Source organism: Scyliorhinus torazame, chromosome 24, assembly GCF_047496885.1.
Source record: "Scyliorhinus torazame isolate Kashiwa2021f chromosome 24, sScyTor2.1, whole genome shotgun sequence".
Taxonomy (NCBI): Eukaryota; Metazoa; Chordata; class Chondrichthyes; order Carcharhiniformes; family Scyliorhinidae; genus Scyliorhinus; species Scyliorhinus torazame.
The window spans coordinates 37,402,392-37,408,958 of record NC_092730.1 but is presented as its reverse complement, the minus strand read 5'-3'; the positions used below and the strand labels follow the sequence as shown (position 1 = coordinate 37,408,958).

Sequence of the window (6,567 nt, the reverse complement as noted above, 5' to 3'; positions counted from 1 at the left end):
CTGATTAAAAATCTGTCTGTATCAGCCTTGAACATATTAACTGACCCAGCCTGACAGCCCTATTCGGTTACAAAAATGGTTCCACAGATACACTATAGTCTGAGAGAAGAAATTACTCATCATCCCTGGTTTGAATGGGCGGCCCCTTACTCTGATATCATTGCCTTTGGTCCGAGACTCTCCCACATGAAGAAACAACCTCTCAGCATCCACCCTGTTAATCCCCCTGTAAATCTATTAAATCGGTGAATTTGAATGGTAGCTTGAGAGGCTTACGGGTGATCTTACAGCGATCTATAAAATAATGAGGAGCATAGATAAGGTAGGTAGTCGACACATTTCCCCAAAGGTAGATGTGTCTCGAACTAGAGGGCATTTGTATAAGGTGAGAGGGGAGAGATACTAAATAGACCAGGCAGGACATTTCTTCACGCTGAGGGTGGTGAGTATCTGGGACGGGCTGCCAGAGGCAGGGGCGTGTACAATTTAATCTTTAAAAAATCAGTTGGACAGTTACATGGGCAGGGTGGATAAGAGAGGGCCAAACACGGGCAAGTGGGACTAGCTTAGTGATAGAGACTGGGCGGCATGATCAAGCTGGGCCGAACGGCCTGTTTTCATGCTGTAAACATCTATGACTCTATCCATCTTCCTGAGGACATTCGAATTTCCTCCACAGAATTGTATTGAACAAATTGATGCATAATAATTTATTCAACACTTTATCTAAATTAGACAGATATTGTGGATTCATTAGGGACTAAACAAAATATGAGAGACAATTGAATGAACAAAGTTACAAGAAATTACATTCCAAAAAATCCCAACAGTGTTTGGATGGAAAGGTGGAAGTTTGAGCTGAGGAGGGAAAACTCGGCTGTCAGCAAGTTGCACCGGATTTCTGATAAAACGACCGCGGCAGGACTCGAACCTGCAATCTTCTGATATCATCTTTGAAATTCACCGAAGTCAGACGCCTTATCCATTAGGCCACGCGGCCACTGGCTGTGATACGTGAGCTGATGTTTATCTCTTGTGAATAAATACTGCGATTCCATGTGTTTCATTTCTATTGTTTGGTGATCCGCTGTTTCCCAGATCCCAGAAAATACAAGGGCAAGCTCCAGCTGCCGGACATGGTCATTTTCAAAGTGGAAAAGCCCTTCACCCTGTGAGCTGTGAAGATTCATGGAGTCTCGGGGACTCTCAGGCCGGCCAGGGCTCTTTATCCGGCTCCATTCACAGGAAAAGTGACTTCAGTTTCCGCAATAACATCCGCTCTCTCTGAAACCCCCAAACTGAAAATCAGTCCCACCGTGAAGGTGAAGACCGCGGACTGCGGTTCCCGCCCCTGCTGTTTAATTCAGATCACTATAACTGTGTACATTGAGTAGAAAGAAATTGCAGTTGTTTGTAAACATTTCTTACTGAACTCACTGTCATTCTGCATTAACAGGACGAGTTTGAGTCTCGTGATATTTGATCCGATATTAAACCTTGCAAAAATATAAACTGAGCAGGTAAATCAGAAATATCCGGAAAAGATTATTTGAATTGCGCTTTTGAACGGAGTCATTTCAAAAACATTCCAACACAGAGAGAAATTCCTGGAACCAGCTGCAGAAAATCTCCGGGAGCCTGACGTGATTTGGACGCAACCTTCTGATGTGGAGTCAGACGCGCTACCTGAGCGCCAGAAGCCCAAGTTCTAATAACTGAACCTTTCTCCTCAGAGATTTATTTTTTATTTACACTTTGACGGTACACTGTAAATCAGCACCTGTGCGAAAGAAACTCAAAGAAGTCTGATTGAGGGATACTAAAGGGCCCTGAAGTAAAGCAGCTGTACCACGTGGTTAAGGTGATGCACAATAATCCATTGTGCTCTGTACACGTGGCTTCAAATCCCATCCTCGTCTGTAACGTTTCTGTTGTGTCTCTGGTTAACTTGATGTGGGTGAAGTGAAAATGCTGTGGTTTTTAGCTTTTGTTTGAGGCCTTGGGTGGTGAATAGTCAAACACTGTCCATACTGAAAGCACATTCATCATGGCCGGAAACTTCCACAAGGCCAACCTCAAGAGTGTACTGCCAAAATTCCACCAGCACATCTCCTGTCCCACCAGGGGAGACACCACGATTGACCACTGCTCCTCAAAAATCAAGGGCACCTACCGTTCCATCCCGTGGCCGCACTTTGGAAAATCAGACCATAGGACGGTGCTCCTTCTCCCGGCATACAAGCAGAAACTTAAGTGGGAGAATCCAGCTAAGAAGGTCGTGCAGTGCTGGTCCGAGGAAGCAGAAGAGCTCTGACGTGACTGTTGGAGACAGTGGACTGGTCCATATTTAAGAACTCAGCGACTAACTGAAATGAGTATGTCACCACTGTCACAGACTTCATCAGCAAAAGTGTGGACGACTGCGTGCCAAAGAAAGCAGTACGTACGTTTCCCAACCAGAAACTGTCGTGTTGGGTGTTGCGATACACAAATGAACCAACACGGGTGTAGCTGGTACAACTCTGTTTTATTATTCTGTACAATAATAACTATTAACTTCTGGCAGTGGTTCGTACTTCAACAGCTAACCTGTGGACCCAGCCCTAGCACTATCTTAGTGAGGCACTCAGCACATGGTGTATGTCTGAGTGGCTCGCTGTCAGCTCTGTGCTCTGAGCTATCTCCTGGTATAATGAGCGGGAACTGTGGTGTACCCAGTTTTATAGTGCGTGTGCCCTCACTGCTGATTCGCTGCGATGGTGTGTGTGTTGTTGGTTGGTCCAACTACCTGTCCATCAGTGTGTGTGTGTGATTGCACCATAACACCATAAGACAGAGGAGTGGAAGTAAGGCCATTCGGCCCATCGAGTCCTCCACCATTCAATCATGTCTGATTTCAACTCAATTTACCCACTCTCGCTCCATAGCCCTTAATTCCTCGAGAAATCAAGAATTTATCAACTTCTGTCTTAAAGACACTCAACGTCCCGGCCTTCACCGCCCTCTGTGGCAATGAATTCCACAGACCCACCACTCTCTGGCTGAAGAAATTTCTCCTCATCTCTGTTCTAAAGTGACTCCCTTTTATTCTAAGGCTGTGCCCCCGGGTCCTAGTCTCCCCTGCTAATGTAAACAACTTCCCTACGTCCACCCTATCTAAGCCATTCATTATCTTGTAAGTTTCTATTAGATCTCCGCTCAACCTCCTAAACTCCAATGAATATAATCCCAGGATCCTCAGATGTTCATCGTATGTTAGGCCTCCCATTCCTGGGATCATCCGTGTGAATCTCCACTGGACCCGCTCCACTGCCAGTATGTCCTTCCTGAGGTGTGGGGCCCAAAATTGCTCACAGAAGACTAAATGGGGACTAACTAGTGCTTTATAAAGCTTCAGAAGTACATCCCTGCTTTTATATTCCAAGCCTCTTGAGATAAATGACAACATTGCATTTCCTTTCTTAATTACGAACTCAACCTGCAAATTTACCTTCAGAGAATATGTTATGATATGTTAATGTGGATATCATGACATCCCCCCTTTTCACAAGGAAATGTGCCTACATGGTAATAAATATTGGTGTGTACTGAGTGCATATGAATATGTGTGTGCAATATTTACAACATGTACATGAGGCTAAACTAAAAACATCGGAAGGTGTCAGGTGCAACAGAGCAACGAGGTTGTAGCACAAACAAAACAAGTGCAATCAGCAAATATCGAAACAGAACTTCTGGAACAACAAGAAAGAAACACGTTAACAGTATTGCAAAACAATTCAGTGAGTCCAATGTGCAAACGGGCTCATAAGTCCAGTCTATTAGGTGGGCGACGGATTTGGGTTGGCCGTTAGGATGGCACACCATTCATCGCCCGGATTAATGCTGTGCACTGGCATCGGCTGGTGGGTCCGACTTGGGGACATCCAGTTCTTGTTTATTACCGCAACACAAAAGGGTTCCCGGTCGTCGGTATCACCGGTCTGCACGTCGTCAGGGTATGATTCGGTGTATGGGGGCTAAATGGCCCGCACGCCCCTGCGAGGCTGGCAGAATTGCAGAGTGTTGGCACGTTGAGCTGCTCGACAGCAGGCAGCGTAGTGGCCCATCCTGCTGCAGCAGAGGCATTGTCGCGCTTTGGCTGGACATTGCTGCTTTAAGTGTGCAAATCCACAGTTGCCGCACATCGTGACATCATGGCGTTCGTCGCGCCACCGTGCATACATGGTGCGGTCCTGCATAGAGCATGCCTGTGCATCCCGTCTCTCTGTGTCGATGTCCCCTCGTTTGGCGTGTACAAGCGCGGGAGGCCTCGGAAAGCGCGCAAAATGGCCGCCCTCGTCCGGGCCGCGGGCCGGGAGGAACTCAATCGACTGGACCTGCTCGGCCTCGTAGGACAGGAGCCCTGCCGATTCGGCCGCCTGGAATTTGGAGTACCGGCTGGTTGCGTCTTCGTGGAGGACACAGGTCTCGATGGCGGTGGCTAGGGTGAGGCGCTTCATGTTGAGGAGCCGCTGGAGTAGGGTGTCCGAGGTGACCCCAAAAACTATCTGATTCCGAATCATGGAGTCGGAGGTGGCCTCATAGCCGCAGGACTGCACGAGGATATGGAGATATGTCAAATAAGACGGAAAAGGCTCATCCATACCCTGCAGGCGCTGCTGGAAGAGCTACTTCTTGAAGCTCTCATTTACTTCCACGCTGAAGTGTTGCTCAAATTTTAGAAGGACCGTCTTGTACTTCGTCTTGTCCTCGCCTTCCGTGAATGCCAGGGAGTTGTAGATGTGGATGGCGTGTTGCTCTGCCGTGGAGAGGAGGAGGGCGATCTTCCTGGTGTCCGATGCATTCTCCCTGCCTGTGGCTTCTAGGCAGAGTTGGAAGCTCTGTTTAAACAGCTTCCAGTTGACGCCAAGCTTTCCAGCGATCCGGAATATGAAGGTTCCAGCGATCCGATGGGGCGGGATGATGGTTTCAATGGCGCAGGATGACGGGTTTCTGAAGAGGTGCAGGTAGGTCTCACAGTTGCTGGCGAGTATCCAGACCTGGTATCATGTCGTGTTGGGTGTTCCGATAAACAAACAAACCAACACGGTTGTAGATGGTACAACTCTGTTTTATTATTCTGTACAATAATAACTATTAACTTCTGGCTGTGCTTCGTACTTCACCAGCAAACCTGTGGACCCAGCCCAACACTATCTTAGTGAGACACTCAGCACATGGTGTATGTCTGAGTGGCACGCTGCGAGCTCTGTGCTCTCTCCTGGTAGAATGAGCGGGAACTGTGGTGTTCCCTGTTTTATAGTGCGTGTGCTCTCACTGCTGATTGGCTGCGATGTTATGTGTGTGTTGGTTGGTCCATCTACCTGCCCATCAGTGTTTGTGTGTTATTGCACCACGATATGTTAATGAGGATATCATGACAGAAACCATGGCTTAATCGGGAGATTGACTCCCTACAGAAGGACAGGTCTGAGGTGTTCAAGTCAGGCGGCCCTGACCTATACAATAAATCCAGGTACAACCTCGGTAAAGCCATCCGGTATGCCAAGAGAGAATATCAGACCAAGCTAGAGTCACAGCCTAGCGTTACAGACTCTCGTCGGTTGTGGCAAGGTTTAAACAACATAACGGGCTACAAAGAGACGCCGAGCAGCGTCTCCAGCAGCAGAGCACCCCTCTCCGATGAACTCAATGCATTCTATGCTTGGTTCAAGCAGGAAACCATTGATCCGCTGTTGAGTGCCCCAACAGCCCAAAAAACACTCATACCCACTGATACTGAATTAATCCCACTTTTCCCAAACAGTAATTGTGATTGGACGATACAGAAAGATTTCCACACTGATATTCGGCACCAATATCTGACAGAGACTGGATTCCACCCTCACGTGCAGTACCAGTCATTGACTGATAATGAATAAATCTATGAGGAGAAAGGTTCAGTGACCAGTACTTGAGTGTGTCGCGCAACGGTAGCGCGTCTGACTCCAGATCAGAAGGTTGCTTGATACGAAAGAGAAAATGATGGAAAATCACAGCAGGTCTGGCAGCATCTGTAGGGAGAGAAAAATCTAATGTTTTGAGTCTAATGACTCTTTGTCACATCAGGAGGTTGCTTGTTCAAATCACGTCAGGCTGACTGAGTTGATCTACAGCTGATTCCACAATTTTACATTTGGACAAAGTTCATTGTGTGGAAATGAAATGACTCCGTTTAGAAGCATAATGTAAATAATCTTTTCAGAATATTTCAGATTTACCCGTTCAGTTTATATCTTTGCACAGTTTTATATCGATTCAAATATCAGAAGACACAACCTCGTCCTGTTAAAGCAGAATGACAGTGATGTCAGTAAGAAATGTTTACAAACAACAGCAATTTCGTTCTGCTCACTGTGCACAGTTACAGTGATCTGTATTAAACAGCAGGAGAGGGAACCGCAGTCCGCAGTCTTCACCTTAACGGTGAGTCTGAATTTCAGTTTGGGGGTTTCAGAGAAAGCGGATGTTATTGTGGAAACTTTTCCTGTGAATGGAGCCGGTTAAAGAGCCGGGGCCGGGATG

At 47.0% G+C, this 6,567-nt stretch overlaps 1 non-coding gene across 1 annotated transcript; it reads right to left on the bottom strand.

The window, feature by feature from the left end:
* Positions 1 to 910: 910 nt before the first annotated feature.
* On the bottom strand, positions 911 to 1,000 carry trnar-ucg (transfer RNA arginine (anticodon UCG)). Its single transcript is given in 2 exon segments — positions 911 to 946; positions 964 to 1,000. It is a non-coding gene; the product is annotated as a tRNA-Arg (tRNA).
* Positions 1,001 to 6,567: the final 5,567 nt, after the last annotated feature.